Source organism: Schistocerca cancellata, chromosome 1 (genome assembly GCF_023864275.1).
Source record: "Schistocerca cancellata isolate TAMUIC-IGC-003103 chromosome 1, iqSchCanc2.1, whole genome shotgun sequence".
Classification (NCBI taxonomy): Eukaryota; Metazoa; Arthropoda; class Insecta; order Orthoptera; family Acrididae; genus Schistocerca; species Schistocerca cancellata.
The window spans coordinates 1112991099-1113008669 of record NC_064626.1 but is presented as its reverse complement, the minus strand read 5'-3'; the positions used below and the strand labels follow the sequence as shown (position 1 = coordinate 1113008669).

Sequence of the window (17571 nt, the reverse complement as noted above, 5' to 3'; positions counted from 1 at the left end):
ACAACACCCAGCCATCACGAGGCAGAGAAAATCCCGGACCCCGCCGGGAATCGAATCCGGGAACCCGGGCGTGGGAAGCGAGAACACTACCGCACGACCACGAGATGCGGGCCCCTAAATAATAAATAAATTACGGGAAAGTGATGAAGTATCTTTATAAAAGTGATCAGTGACGTTACTAGTGCCTTGGACTGCAGTGTTGGATGCAGTGATGGATGAGCGTGTGACGATAATGGGAAAGGAAGAAAGCCTGTGCTGAGATTAGCCGTAGTTAGATATGTATGACGAAGGCAGTGGCTGTCTCCTTTTTGTGTTTTGAGAAGAATATAAGTTCGTAATTAGTAAAACTGTGTTGGTGTTCCTTATTAACATACATTCAGTATTATAGTATTGAACAGGACGGACTGGAAAGTAACAACTTCCGTAGCAGTCAATTCCGATTACCAGCCCCATTAGGTTCACGGTCATGTTAATAATAAATATTGGGCTGCTATTCGATCAGATCAGGTCGGGATAAAAACGGAGGTGTTACAATACTCACATAAGTAAACACTTACTGTGAATGAATGTGAAACCAAGAAGTACACATTCAGTTATGTAAAGGTGTACGCCTAGAGTCGTTAAGGAAGTCATTAGCGACGGAATACTATAGGACTTTGAGGAAACTGAGGAAACAAATTAACAGTGGCCTACTGAAAGAGAAAATCACGACTTTGTATAATGTGATTCAGGGAAATCACGGGAAACTTAAATCACGAGGAATGACAGGATTGGCTCCAGCGAAATGTTAGTCCAGCGCCTCAACCATTGCGTCAGCTCACTCATTTTCTACGAGTAGCTATGCATCAGATTTAGAAAGCAGTTCAAGGGAAAGTACATCCACTGAAGCGACAAAAATCGAGGGATTGCGGTATGCACATATGCAGATGGCAGTAGTATCGCGTACACAAGGCGTGAAAGGACAGTGCCTTGGAGGAACTGTTATTTGTACGCAGGTGATTCATGTAAAAAAGGTTTCCGACGTGATTATAGCCGCACGACGAGAATTAGCAGATTTTGAACGCGGAATGATAGTTGGAGCTAGACGCATCGGACATTCCATTTGGGAAATCGTTAGGGGGTCCTAATATTCCGCAATCCACAGTTTCAGTGCCGAGAATACCAAATTTCAAACAATACCTCTCACCACAGACAACTATGTGCCAACAGCATTCACTTAACGACAGAGAGCAGCGGTGTTTGCGTAGAGCTGTCAGTGCTAACAGACAAGCAACACTGCTTGAATTAACGGCAGAAATCATTGTGGGACGTACAACGAAGGTATTCCTTAGGACAGTGCGGCGAAATTTGACGTTAATGGGCTACGGCAGCAGACCCCCGATGCGACTACCTTTACTAAGAGGAGAACACCGCCTGCAGCTCCTCTCCTCGGCTTGTGACCATATCGGTTGTACCACAAACGAATGGAAAACTTTGGCTAGGTCAGAAGAGTCCAGATTTCAGTTGGTAAGAGCTGAACGTAGGGTTTGAGTGTGGCGCAGATTTTTCAAAGCCATGGGCCCATGTTGTCTACCATTGTGCAAGCTGGTGGTGGCTTCATAATGCTGTGAGCTGCGTTTACATGGAATTGACCTGGTCCTCTGGTCCATCTGAACCGATCTTTGGCTGCAAATGGTTATGCTCGCTGCTTAGAAACCATATGCAGCCATTCATAAGCTTCATGTTCCCAAACAACGATGTCAGCTCACCTGGTCATAATTGTTTACGACTGGTTTGATGAACTTCCTAGACAATTCGACTGAATGATTTGGCCACTCAGATCACCCGACATGAATCCCGTAGAACATTTATGGGTTATAATGGCGAGTTCATTTCGTGCAGAAAATCCTGACCCGCAACAAATTGGCAACTATGGGCGGCTCTGGATGCAGCAAGGCTCGGTATATCTGCAGGGGACGTCCAACGACTTGAGTCCATGCCACGTCAAATTGCAACACTACGGTCCGCAAAGGGAAGTCCGACACGGTATTGGATGGTATCCCACGACTTTTGTCATCTCAGTGTAGAATGTACACTGATGAGCTAAACTTAAGGACCACAGTAAGTTTCAAAAAATAACCCACTCCAAAGTAACACTGCCCGATGAACCATACATAGCAAAGAAGGTTTCTGATAGACATGCACAGCCCGCATCTCGTGGTCGTGCGGTAGCGTTCTCGCTTCCCACGCCCGGGTTCCCGGGTTCGATTCCCGGCGGGGTCAGGGATTTTCTCTGCCTCGTGATGGCTGGGTGTTGTGTGCTGTCCTTAGGTTAGTTAGGTTTAAGTAGTTCTAAGTTCTAGGGGACTGATGACCATAGCTGTTAAGTCCCATAGTGCTCATAGCCATTTGATAGACATGCACAATGAGACAAAGAGAAATGACACTCTTCTATGCGGAGACGTGCTTCAATGCTGATAGTATTTATGTCTAGGAACGGGCATGCAGCTGTTTTGTCGAATATCCTTTCGTTCGAAGTCGTCCAAGAACTGCGATGTTCAATGTGGTCGTCTATTATCATCCTTAAAAATGGTAGATCCGAATACATCGCTGCCAGCTGTTGTGGCCGAGCGGTTCTAGGCGCTTCAGTCCGGAACCGCGTGACTGCTACGGTCGCAGGTTCGAATCCTGCCTTGGGCATGGATGTGTGTGTGATGACCTTACGTTAGGTTTCAGTAGTTCTAAGTTCTAGGGCACTGATGACCTCAGATGTTAAGTCCCATAGTGCTCAGAGCCATTCGAACAAATACATCGCCGAAAAGATACCCATGTAAAAGGAGCACAGTGTCACATTAACTCTGACCATTGAGTGTACCGTGTTCAAAGATTTGGATGTCAGGACACCCATGCAACATTATACCTCCGTACAGCATAACACTTGGACCACCAAAACGATGGAGATCGACAACTATCCTGAGTACACTCCGTTATCTCGTCTCTTGCCATATGAGGATACGTCGAGCATTGGAACTACAAACATGTCCCAGCATTTATAAAGTCCTAGGGACCATAATGAATCGCGGTGACTTCTTTGTAAGTATTGTCTTTGAATAAAAGGGTCATTTATTTTCAGCTCATTGCGTATTCCCTTCAGTTACCGTCTGCGCTGTACTGTAGCAGTTCTTTCTATGAGTGGTCCAAGGTTCATCGAGTTATGTTACTTAGCAGTGACACATCATGCGAAACGTATTTTCGTCCTTAAATTTTGCACACCAGTGAATAACGCATAGGATGTAACTGTATCCCAGTGTGAGACAGCAAACGTGTACCAAGTCTTTCACGGCAGATGTCTGGTTCATGGTGAAACAAATGAGAGTAAATCAACAGACTTTGGAAGTATTTTGCCTGTATTCGATTAAGGAAAAGGGATGACGACACATACACAACGATGACAGAAAGAAGAATTACTTTTAGATAACTGAGGTAGCTTATATCCTAAATTAAGTGTTACATGGGGGAGGGGGGACGGTATGGCAAATGCAGTCTAACACCCAGAGTGCAAGAATGCGGTAGTGTGAGTACATAATTGTTCTTGCAGGCATATGCACAAGAGCATCTACAAGCAAATCGGTTTATGGGCGGGAAGACTTGCTGTATGAAGACGAGGAGTCTCATTGGAAGAGAACTTCATAAATTACACTACACGCTTTGCGTGGCGCAAGGCAATCTGACTACGGCAGGGTTAAGGACTGTTAGTTTGGCGCTACAAGCATATTCGACGTGCTTTTCAGGAAGATTTACACAGCTGCATCAGAAAATGTTTGGCTGCATCCCATTACGTCACATACACTGACGGAAAATAAATCGAAATACCAAGGAGGAATTATGCGACCTAACGAAAGTTGGTAGGCGTGTTTCTACATCTGAAGAATGTTGCATATTCACATTTCGCGCCAGTCGCATAAGAGTAGCGCCGCTATGAGGATGCAAATCAGGTTTGTTTTGAATACACCCTCTAACGGTCGTGAGGGTTAGGTACTTCTGAGACTAGAAGCGGTGAGTTGATGTTAGTCAAGAATATACGGCGAAAAAAAATTGGGGTTTGGTTGTGTTAGTTGGTTTAGTTTAGTTTGGTCTCGCACGGTACTATTCCTCTTGCATCCAGTACCGTGCGTCACAATGTTCTGCTGAAGGATTACCTTTTTTGATGAATCTGGCTTATTTGTAATTCCGGTCGCCGTGTAGATATCTGTGGAGCAGCTATTCCGTGCCACTCCCGTGCGAACTTTTCTGCAACGTCTTCTCTGCTGTAGGGAATTGCTAGAGCTTTCCTACTAACGACTTATACCCAATTATCAAATGACTGAACTCATATTTTCACTTTCAACCGCCCATTCCCTGATTTTTATTTCATAACTGCATTTACAGTTAAGTCCATTAACATGATGCTAATACATCCTTTCCCTAAGAGAACTCAAACAAGAGCGCGCTCGGTCTAACAGTAATGCTATAGCTTTCTTACATTACATTAAAAACTATCATTTTCTTTTCTCCTAAGAGATTTCTTTATAATTTCAAAATCCCGTTTATTCTGTGCGCGTCTTTTTGGGTCCATGGACTGCATACCAGGCGCCAAGCAAGAAGTCAGCATACTCCTGGCCACATCTTTCCTTGTAAGCCCTCTGTGTAGGAACAGATACGGTACGCACAGTAGGTCTGTCGATATTTGATCCCCTTACTTCACTTAAGCATTACGAACATCTTTAGCTGACGCGACAAGTCTTTATATAGCGGAACAGGATTTAACTCACAACGTCCTGTTGCACTACATATCCCTGCGCTCAAGCTAAAGATGTCGCTTTATACATTTTCTTTTATAATATAGAATTTAAACATATTACATGGCATATAAATACCTTCTTATTACATTCACTTTTGACATTCATTTTATTCCTTATTACTTATGTTATTATATTTTACTATATCTCATTTCCCCGGTTGTCACTTAGTACCCATTATACATAATTGTTGTACTATTTTGTTACATCACTAATAAGTATTCCTTAAATACTATAACGTACAGATGTAACTGAATTATTGATACTACACATTGGGTGATTGTTACCCTCGTGGATAAAAAAAAATCCCTCATACATTTATTCCTTTAGGAAAAGTTTCATATTTCCTTTTATTTGAGTATAAAATCCAAAGTTCTTAATATTTAAGAACAAGAACACTAGTTAATTCTACTTTGTGTTTTATCAACAACAGGGTACATCTCGAAATTTCAAGTTACATCTGGGGATATATAAATATCCTTAGTTATCTTTTCTATTTATATATGATATCTTCTTCTTTAGTGTGATCACTCGTCACACTAACTCCTACTTAAATTCTTTTTTTATTGTATCATAGGTGAATCACTGCGTTTTTGGGTAAGTACTGCGCAAGTGAAAGGAATCCACCCGCAACTATTTCATAAAAGCAGTACGGACCATTTCTCTTGTGAATGGACGCGACCTATGGTATAGATAGGTCACTCTAGGATCCATCTACCCGCATAATATCAATCCTTCGTGAGTCCACATTGTTTGTACGCTTTCTTTCTGTCGGACAGTACTGGTCAGAATCTTTAACAACTTTATTGAACAGGGCCGAAGAGGTTATTTTCATCTAATTTTACTCTATTATGATGTCTACATCTTTTTTCTTCTCACTCTATGTACTCTTTATACTGCTCACTGTCTCTGCCCTGTAGTATCAGTAACTATTTTCATTTGTACTTCTCTCATGCAAGTGTTTTCGACGTGCATCGTGTGCTAAGTGTATCTCCTTTACATATCTCAAAATGTAGCTTGCTACCAACATAATTCACACACTACGTGTGGATTTTAACTGTTTATGTGGCTAATTTAGTCCATCACACATTATTCCATTGATGTATCTTTTATTCCCGTTGTATACGTGACACGACTGACTTGTCATTTGTCCATGTCCTTTGTGTCACGGGAGTAGGAGTCTGTCACTGAGTCCACTCGGTTTGTCACATTCTGTTTATACTGGAAAGGTGTTATATTTATATTGCACGTCTTTTTGCTTTGTTTTCACGAGAGCATTACTCACAAGCGTTCATGACCTTATTCCAATTCTCAACTTCACATATCGTTTTTACCGTATGATGGCAAGTAACCCGTCTCTTCGGCCAGCGCTATTACACTACAAGAATACTTACAAGGGAACCTCCCCATCGCACCCCCCTCAGATTTAGTTATAAGTTGGCACAGTGGATAGGCCTTGAAAAACTGAACACAGATCAATCGGGAAAACAGGAAGAAGTTGTGTGGAACTATGAAAAAAATAAGCAAAATATACAAACTGAGTAATCCATGCGCAAGATAGGCAACATCAAGGGGAGTCTGAGCTCAGGAGCACCGTGGCCACATGGTTAGCGTGAGCAGCTGCGGACCGAGAGGTCCTTGGTTCAAGTCTTCCCTCGAGTGAAAAGTTTACTTTCTTTATTTTCGCAAATTTATTAACTGTCCGTTCGTTCGTTGACGTCTCTGTTCACTGTAGTAAGTTTAATGTCTGTGTTTTGCGACCGCACCGCAAAACCGTGCGATTAGTAAACGAAAGGACGTGCCTCTCCAATGGGAACCGAAAACATTTGATCGCAAGGTCATAGGTCAACCGATTCCTCCACAGGAAAACACGTTTGATATATTCTATACGACATTGGTGACGGCATTTGCGTCACACGACAGGAATATGTTGTCGACCCACCTAACTTGTACACTTAGCGAATGGGTAAAAAGATTCTTCTACCTTGCCCGATTTAGGTTTTCGTGTGGGTGTGATAATCTCTCCCAAAGAAGTGTTTAGGTGTAGCGTCCCCATACTACGGCACAGTTACCTCGCATCGGACGGACAGATAATAATTGTCTGAAAATAAAAAATTAAACTTTTTCACGCGTGGGAAAACTTGAACCAAGGACCTTTCGTTCCGCAGCTGCTTACGCTAACCACGGGACCACGGCGCTCCTGAGCTCCCACTGTCCTTGATGTTACCTATCTTCCGCATGGACTACTCAGTTTTTATATTTTGCTTAATTTTTTCATAGTCTCACACAACTTCTTCCTGTTTTCTCGATTGATCTGTGTTCAGTTTTTCAAGGCCTATCCACTGTGCCAACTTATAACTAAATCTGAGGGGGGTGCGATGGGGAGGTTCCCTTGTTAGCAGCTGATTAAATAACAGATGACAGTATTTGTTTACACACCTTCCCCATTAAGAACGATCTTTGTTGTTACTGTGTTTCTTTCTTAGTATAACTTAATAGCGACTTATGTCGCTTTAACATAATAGTATTATATAATCCCTTTTCTTGATCTGTTTCTGGATCGAATAAGAAAACTGCTTTGGGATATGGTACATTTAAAACAGTGTAAGGACCGCTATATTGAGGGAAAAACTTGTGTGTTTCTTTCTTCAGATTTGAGCTGTAGTGCACTTCCTTAATTACTACCAAGTCGTTCACGTCGTAGTTGGGTGTCGTAGCTTTTTCATTATATTTACGCTCCATTTTTCTGCTGCTTGTTGTGAATTTTCTTTTACAATATCGTCTACGGTTTCTCGGTGTATGTTATTATCATCGTCTTGCCATTTAAACAATTTCAACAATGGCTCGCCTACGAATATACCTTGCAGTATTTCGATGGGAGATAAACCAGTAGATAAATGTGGAAGTTCATTAAATGTTACTTGGAACTCTGGCATTTTCTTTACCCAGGTTTTATGTCTGCTTGAACAGTATGTCCTACATAACCTACCCAGTTCTTTCATGATATATTTACAATGTTTCGATATTTAGGTATGGTTATGTGACGTATTCCTTCCAATGCTAAGAATTTTTTAAAGTTATGACTTGTAAATTGTGTACCGTTATCAGTTAAAAGTCTCTTTGGTTTCCCGACATCAGTAAAATAATTACGCATATAGTGGATTACTGTAGGGTGTTGGCTTATTTGATCGGATATAAAGTTACATATTTGGACTAGCATTCAACCAGTACATAAACATATGTAACTCCATCTCTACTGGATGGCAAAGGCCGTTGAAATCAATGCTGTTAAATCATGCAATCCTTTTGGTATAATCGGATACATAGTATAATCTATGCCACCATGATCCTCTTTTACTTTCTGACAGGTCTAGCAAATTTGTATTGTCTGTGTGTGACTTTTTTGCTCAAACCTTTAAAATAATAACACTTCTCCATATGAGCTATACACTTACGATTTCTAAAATGTCCATATGCGTTGTATGTGAACGCTGTTAACTGTAATTCAACCACTTTGGGTATTTTGATGTTCTCGCCAAAATAATACTTTATCTATTATTTTCCACGAAAGGCTCTCTACAAGGGTAAATGTCCCTGTTGACATTGCTGAAATTTCATTCTGAAACATGCATCAACACTGACTTCGTGCTTTATCCTTCTGGTTAGGATACATACTTCGTATTGTGTTATTATTCTCGTGTCAGAAACATACATAGGTGAACAGTTAACATGTCGTATAGTCTTTGATGAAAATTTGGTCATTTGCAGTCCATTTTCTGTCGCTTGGTGGAGGTCTTCTGCAGTTCAGGAAGTTGGACACAGTCGACACTGAAGTACGTGCTGGACAGTCTGGACTTCTCCACAATCACACTTGACATTGTTTTCTGTACTGTGACCCACCTTGCCAGATTAAACCTTGATATAGCCACTTCTGATCTCAACCCACAATCACACTTAACATTGTTTTCTGTACTGTGACCCATCTTGCCAGATTAAACCTTGATATAGCCACTTCTGATCTCAGCTTATTCAAAGATTTCTAGGTCATCCATTCCTCGTCATGCCCTGGAGGCAGAGTTTCAGAAACTCTTTTCCAACCGGAGGGAAGGGAAGCCTTATCCCTCCAAAGTTGCACCCTGACGCAGCAGCGGTAGTAAGTGCCTTTGATGTTCTAATGAGACACTTTCTTCACTTCAGTCGCTGCGAATGCTGTTCATTCCCACACAGGGGATTAGTTTGTTCTTGTTCCACTTACTTTCTTTCCTTCTTCGCCGCAATTTCTCTTCAATTGGGAGGTGGTGCTAGTCCTAGCACTCCGTCTTCAGGCCACAAGTGGCCCATCGGGACCATCCGACCGTCGTGTCACCCTCAGTTGAGGATGTGGATTGGAGAAGCGTGTGGTCTGGTGCTATTTCTGCATGGTGGTAAATCCATTCGATAGGAATAGATTCCCAACACTCTGTTATCATCCTGCAGGTGTCCTTGAGAGCTACACCTACTTATTTGGTATCCGATGAATTATAACAAATAGGAAAGAGTACTCTGCTGCAGAATAGGCTAAAACAAAAGCAGAGGTTCGGACGGTTTGAAGTTGACTGCCCCACTATAATTGCCAGTTGTCTCAACATATTATTTCTGGTGGAAAGTTTCAACTTGCAATTCATGCAGTGTCTCTTGAAGGTAAGAGATCCTTCCAGCGTCACTGCTAAGTATTTTAGGGTGTAGCAATGTTGTAACTCAACTTCTGACCATACTATCATCAACTTACGAATAGCTTCCCTATTTCTCAAATGAAAAGCACACACTTGAGTCTCTGAGGGGTTTGGTTTAAGCTGATTTGTGCTATAGTATCTTGATAGATCTTCAAGGGCATTCGTGAGGGTGTTCTCCACTGATTCAAAGTCTGGGTTCTGAGGCAAGAGCAAGGTCATCAGCATGCAAGAAACTCCTGGTGTTGGGGGCTATAGGTTGGTCGTATGTATACACGTGTATAGCTTATCATCATCATCATCATCATTTAAGACTGATTATGCGTTTCAGCGTTCAGTCTGGAGCACAGCCCCCCTTATACAGTTCCTCCATGATCCCCTATTCAGTGCTAACATTGATGCCTCTTCTGATGTTAAACCTATTACTTCAAAATCATTCTTAACCGAATCCAGGTACCTTCTCCTCGGTCTGCCCCGACTCCTCCTACCCTCTACTGCTGAATCCATGAGTCTCTTGGGTAACCTTGCTTCTCCCATGCGTGTAACATGACCCCACCATCTAAGCCTGTTCGCCCTGACTGCTACATCTATAGAGTTCATTCCCAGTTTTTCTTTGATTTACTCATTGTGGACATCCTCCTGCCATTGTTCCCATCTACTAGTACCTGCAATCATCCTAGCTACTTTCATATCCGTAACCTCAACCTTGTTGATAAGGTAACCTGAATCCACCCAGCTTTCGCTCCCATACAACAAAGTTGGTCGAAAGATTGAACGGTGCACAGATAACTTAGTCTTGGTACTGACTTCCTTCTTGCAGAAGAGAGTAGACCGTAGCTGAGCGCTCACTGCATTAGCTTTGCTACACCTCGCTTCCAGTTCTTTCACTATGTTGCCATCCTGTGAGAATATGCATCCTAAGTACTTGAAACCGTCCACCTGTTCTAACTTTGTTCCTCCTATTTGGCACTCAATCCGTTTACATTTCTTTCCCACTGACATTACTTTCGTTTTGGAGATGCTAATCTTCATACCATAGTCCTTACATTTCTGATCTAGCTCTGAAATATTACTTTGCAAACTTTCAATCGAATCTGCCATCACAACTAAGCCATCCGCATATGCAGGACTGCTTATTTTGTGTTCACATATCTTAGTCTCACCCAGCCAGTCTATTGTTTTCAACATATGATCCATGAATAATATGAACAACAGTGGGGACAGGTTGCAGCCTTGTCTTACCCCTGAAACTACTCTGAACCATGAACTCAATTTACCGTCAACTCTAACTGCTGCCTGACTATCCATGTAAAGACATTTAATTGCTTGCAAAAGTTTGCCTCGTATTCCATAATCTTGTAGAACAGACAATAACTTCCTCCTAGGAACCCGGTCATATGCCTTTTCTAGATCTATAAAGCATAGATACAATTCCCTGTTCCACTCATAACACTTCTCCATTATTTGCCGTAAGCTAAAGATCTGGTCCTGACAACCTCTAAGAGGCCTATACCCACACTGATTTTCATCCAATTGGTCCTCAACTAATACTCGCACTTTCCTTTCAACAATACCTGAGAAGATTTTACCCACAACGCTGATTAAAGAGATACCTCTGTAGTTGTTACAATCTTTTCTGTTTCCATGTTTAAAGATTGGTGTGATTACTGCTTTTGTCCAGTCTGATGGAACCTGTCCCGACTCCCAGGCCATTTCAATTCATTCATAACTTATACTTAAGAAATTCGTAGTAAAAGTAACACCGGGTCCTTTAGTTCGCCTCATTTCGTTCATTCATAATGGAAACCTAGATAAAGCATCTGGTACCCGATTCTGACTTCTTTAATATACTTAATTTCAATATCAAATTGTTGGAAAAAAGTACCCAGGGCATCAACGTGCGATGTGATAATCTACTCTCCATTAAGAAGGTGATGATCTACATAGACTACCAAATAGGATCCCCAAAGTAATGTTTCAAACTTTTGTGTACTTCGTAGTAAGGCAAGTAACCCTTTTTCAGTGGCTCGCTTTGATTGATGCTCATATTTGCAAAAGAAATAGTTCTATGTTCACCTAGTTCTTGGTGTCATTCACCCTGAAATAACTCTGTAGCTATTCCATATTCTGAGGCGTCAGTAGATAGTGTAAAAGGTTCAGTTATCACTGAGTGTTTAAAAAAATGGTTCAAATGGCTCTAAGCACTATGGGACTTAACATCTGAGGTCACTAGTCCCCTAGAACTTAGAACTACTTAAACCTAACTAACCTAAGGACATCACACACATCCATGCCCGAGGCAGGATTCGAGCCTGCGACCGTAGCGGTCGCGCGGTTTCAAACTGAAGAGCCTAGAACCGCTCGGTCACTGCGGCCGGCCTGGATGTTTTAAAATGGAAGAATTGACCAAGGCATCTTTTATATCCTGGAAAGCTTTGGATGTATCATCGTTTCACACCCATATCGCTCCTCGCTTAAGTAGAGCTAGAAGACACGGTTCATTCATTACTTGACCTTGCATGTAGTTTCTATAAAATTCGGCTAAACCTTGAAACATACCTATGTGTTTCACGTATCTTGGTTCTCGACACTCCTTGATTGCTGAAATTCTTACAGGGTCAGGTTTAATAGCGTTCACTCCTACAAGATATCCTAGGAGCTTCAGCTCTTCACTACCAAAATGTGACTTAGACTGCTAGAGCTTTCCGACTAACGATTTGTACCAAATTATTAAATGATGATTGGACACGTATTTTCACTTTCAACCATCCGTGTCCAGATGTTTGTTTCGTAGCTGCATGTACAATTCAGTCCAATAACGTGCCGCTAATACAATCTTTCTCTATGAGAATAAAAGAAGAGCGCTCGATCTAACAGTAATACTAAGGCTTTCTTACATTACATTAGAAACCATCGTTTTGTTTTTCTCCCAAGAGATTCTGTAATAACGTCATAATCCCATTTATCGTGCGAGCGTCTCCTGGATGGATGGACTGCATACCAGACGACCAGCATTCTCCTGACTTCACGCTACGGCCTCGTCTTTCCTCGTACTACTGCTGTGGCGACAGGAAGTGCCAGACCGCAAATAAACCGGGGGATCCTCACGTACATACGTCACTGCCAAAAACAGAGAAGACGTGAGCGTCAGTAGAGTTGAAGTCTTCGCAAGGTTTCATTGGGTCCTAGGGCAGGAAAGTGCTGCGAGGTGTCTGCGGGTTCTCGGTAGAGTTTCGCAACACGAGGGCCTCGTCTGCTAACGGCTCCCTGTTTAGCTCACCTCTCAAGCTGTTCGTTGCCGATACAGCACGCACCGAAAGCAAAGGCGTCTGTCCGCGTGTTTTCAAGCTGGCAATACGGTTGGACGTGAAGGCAGCTAAAAGAAGCGTGGTGTGGAGAAGAGAGAAACGAGAAATACGGTGTTTTGGGTGCGTATCTGCTTTTGCGCGTTTTATTACCTGCATGAATAGAACGTGACCTACTATTACGGAACTCTGGAGTTGTTTAAAGCAGACAACAGTAAGCTGTGATTGTTAGGAATAATGCAGGAGAGGACTAGCGGTTACGATATTACCCTTACCAGCGATGAAAACTTCGTGAAAAACTCAGTGAGGAATGAGAGACAGTGTCCATTTCTAAATTTAAAACTGCCTGAAATAAAATGGAATGCAGTCAAATTAGATTAGGAAATGAGACGTTAAAGGTAGTAGACCAATTTCGCTGTTGGAACAGCAGATTAATTCTCAATGGCGGATTACAAAGGATACAAATGTATCGAAAGCTTTAAGGAAAATAGCGTCTGGTGATTGTATACAGTAAAGGGCTAGGAATACTTTTCTGAAAGTATTTGCCTGGGATGCAGCGCTAATGGAAATGAAAACTGTACGACGAACAATAGAGAAGCTTTTGAATTGTGTAGTTATAAAAAAAAATCCGAAGTATAGATACGTACATGGATACCCAAGGAGACGTTAATGAATCGTATCAGGGACGAAAGGAATTTATGGCACAACTTGCCTGACAGAAGGGATCGGTTGCTAAGACAGGTCGTGAGGCATCAAATAATAATTGATTTAGTAATGGAGGGAAGTGCTATAGTAAAAAATTATGAAGGGAGACCATGATTCAATACTTCAAGCAACTTCAAATGGATGTAACGTGCGGTAACTATGCAGAATTGAAGAGGCTTTCACAGGATAGATTCGCACCGGTCTCCTGACTGCAAGCAACAAAACCAACAACCGTTGAGCCGGAAAGAAACGGGAAGTGCAAGGATAGGTATGAGGTGGGCGGGGGTGGGGAGACATCACACAGTCTCTGACACAGTACAAACATAGAGGACAAAAGGAAGAGTTGGCGTGAAGTGAAAGAACGCGACAATACCTTAATAAGCCTGAGACTAAGAGTGCTTTTGTGGGGGACAAAATTAGTGTAGACCTCCTTAAATAAGAAAGATAAAATTAAAGCTTCGATCCTCCAATTAATGTTCATGTGTTGGAGGATAAAAGTTCCAAAAGAACAGAATACTTCGAGAGTTCCATCACTCTTTGAGAACACCTAAAATACAATACCAATAATTACACGGTTTAAGTGTATGGAATTATGGAAATAAAATTACAATGCCTTATTGATAACCGATACCATGATCAGTGAAGGTGGAACAAGTTTTATCTGAGACATGTCTAGTATAGACACAGTGTTTCGAATTCATACGAACTCTGTGATTTTTCCTAGACTTTACTAAGACCTCTACTAGAGTAAGTCTTCCAAAACTGTAGAGTATATTAGAAGGGAGAGGATTTGAAAGTACTTAATGTCTGTCGTCAAAACTATGTAGAAGAACATCGATGCTTTAAGTATTGGTACCGTGATCACAGAACCACTAAGCATTAACAAAGTGATTAGTATTGTCTGTCACCTGTTCATTTCGGTCTGTATCTACATGATGTAATCAAGAGACGGGAGAGCTTGAAGGTACAGAGCAAATTTGACCTATCATTCTACTCAACACCCTTCTCGTGGTTGACGAGGGACAGTTCTAGGTGTCTCCTACAAAGATGTGTTCACATGATCGGTATCTCTCCATGTGTGTGATGTCCTTAGGTTAGTTAGGTTTAAGTAGTTCTAAGTTCTAGGGGACTGATGACCTCAGAAGTTAAGTCCCATAGTACTCAGAGCCATTTCAACCATTTGAACCCTAAGTGAGTTATGGCGAATCCTGGGATGACTTCTCAGAATAGGGCACGGTCTATTACTTCCCCATCCATGACTAATCAAAGTTTGTCGTTCTTCTACAATGACGTCAGCATCAACAGGACGTTGAACCAATTCCTTTGCTTCCGGACTTTCAACATATTCTAGTTATTCCTACAGGTGATGGCGCCGCAACGTAAACTTCTCCTGTTCTCTATGCCTGAATCATGTTATCATACTGTATTACTAACTGTGGCGTACTAGCACGCCGCTGGCAGTCGATCTGCGACGGACTTCCTGCATGGGTGCTACGGCGCTTGTTATCTCTGGCCGAAGCGGAAGTAAAGCAGCTTTGGCTGGTGTACGCTCTCGGTAACGACTCTGCCTACAAACGACTAAGGGAATACAGGGTCCTCTTGAGTGCCTTGGAATGGACGCTGCGTAATCGCCAGCGATGAATATAACCTGTCTGATTCCCATTTTATAGCTACTGCGTGTGGAGTAAGATATTCGCGCACATGCTGTCCCCGTCATGCTCCACTCGGAGCGGATGCGAAAGTCACAGGATCACATTAGCATGCTGCTCAGCTGAGCTGCAAGAGGTCGATCATGTGTGTGAGCTACTTTCTTTGGTCGGTCATTGTGGTTCGTATGGCATTGTTTACTTTCTGGTATCCTTGCCGCGCGGGGTAGTCGCGCAGTCCGAGGGGCCTTGCCACGGTTCGCGCAGCTCCCTCCGTCGGAGGTTTGAGTCCTCCCTCGGGCATGGTGGTGTGTGTTATTCTCAGCGTAAGTTAGATTAAGTAGTGTGTAAGGCTAGCGACCGATGTCCTCAGCAGTTTGGTCCCATAGGAACTTACCACAAAATTTGGTGTCCTTTATGCCATGTTTGTGTCATTCCTTCACTTGTGATAGCATTCCCTCCATGCGGGAGCCAGTGTCCTTGTTAAACTCTGTGTGTGAGTGTTTTTTCCTTGAATTCTTTCGTCTCTGATACAAGAGAGAGGCCAGTTTTGCAATGTTAAACTTCATTCTTGTTCGTCTCTGTTTTAGAACTTAGTGTTAAGTTTGGCTTCTCATTTAGTTACCTATGTCTGTAGCCATGAGTTTTAAGTGGTGCAAAGGGATGTAAGGTTTTATAGAGATGTTAAATTCTGCAGTTTTTCGCCATTCCAGTACCGTTAAACATTTATTGCTCTGGTAGTGCTGAGGCTGTCTATCAGATAGTTCGATATGAGCCATTGATATCAGGGTGCCACCATTTGATTCCTTAACTTTAGAGGGCCAGTTGCGCCAAGGTTTTGTAAACACTTCGATGTGTGTCAATCTAATTGATGTATATGCCATGAGCGTTTTTTGTGCAGATTTTTTGCGTTAAGATTTGCTTTAAAGAATTCGATGGTTGCTCGTAAATGCCTTCATGATTCACAGCGAAAAGTTACCACTGGTTGTGAACTTGGTGTTATTAGAAATTTAAATATTTGCCATAAAGTTCTTTGTCTTAATATTGGTCATTGGCCACTCAGTTTTTTTATCATATTTTGCGAATCATTGAGCCTTAATAGTATAATTATGTGTGGCTGAGTTTACTTATTTGTTCTTTTTTTTAAATGTAATGCGCTTGACAGATTACAGCTGTACACAGAATGAGGTATGTAGGACAGGCCACCTGCGATATATTCAGAAATTATAAATACATCGAGGTGCGGTTTCCGCTAATTTATAGCGGACGATTTGGTGACTTACCTGACGTTAGCAATTTATTTTTATCGCTTCCAGTCGCCGAATTACGACGCCGACATTAAAAAAAAAATAAAGCCATGTTCTTTTTTCTGTAATATTTGAAAGAAGCACCTAAGAGCACTTCAATGACCTATCATCTATGGGACCTGATGAAATAGTATCAAGATAACTATGCCGCAAACCTCTATCCCACCATCAGGAAAAAAGGTTCCACAAACGTCTGCCTTCCAAATGGAAACAAACATATAATTCAGGTATGGTTGTCGTGTTTACCTGTGCGCTCGAAGCCCGTTAGTCTGTGTTCTGCTATTGTAACAATCAGATAACTTGCTCTTAATTCTATTGACTCATTCGCAATGTGTATGATAGTCGTAGAAGTGAATAGCGATTATCGCGAATGCCGCCAAACTATTAGAGCAGCGATGCGGTTTTGTGGTGAAGAGTACCCAGAATGTGCTAAGCATTCAGGAGTATCTTTGCAAACGAAGAAAGCGTGTAGTATTGTTTGAGCAGAATCACTTTTTAGCGTGCAGCAATGCTCAGGGTTGACATCTCCAGCTCTTGGTGGGACAGCCATCATAATAAATACATGAACCGCACCTGAGTTACATACTTGCTTACATTTGGTATTATACGGCAGAAGTCTGAGGAGCCTCTTCTCCTCAGGGCGAGAAAATGGTTTGCGGCGCTGTTATGTTGATACTGTTTGATCAAGTCCCATACATATTATGTCACTGAAGTTCTCTTAGAAGCTTCTTTCAAATTCCACAGAAAAAGAACATGGCTACATTAGAAAAAAAAAAGTCGGCTTCGTAATGCGGCGTCTATAAACGATAAAAATAGCTTGCAAAAGTCAGGAAGTACGCTTATTGTCTACTAATACTAGGCGAAAACCGCACCTCGATACATTCAATCGTTCTGGATACATTAAGGGTTGTCTATCTTACTTGCCTCACCCTTTATATTTTGCTACCATTTTTTAGATCAAAGATTAAAGTTATTCTATGATCAGATGTGATCGAATATATTTCGAGATCGAACTGTTGTTGTCAGCCAAGATGAAATCGCTCTTACAATTAAGCTTAATGTTCACATTTTGTTTCTATTAA

General features: G+C 41.9%; 1 protein-coding gene across 1 annotated transcript in view; it reads left to right on the top strand.

Moving 5' to 3' along the window:
• The window catches only part of LOC126092133 (protein unc-13 homolog 4B-like), a 213597-nt gene that overhangs the window by 82539 nt on the left and 113487 nt on the right, over positions 1 to 17571 (top strand). The gene's annotated exons all lie outside the window — the stretch shown is intronic.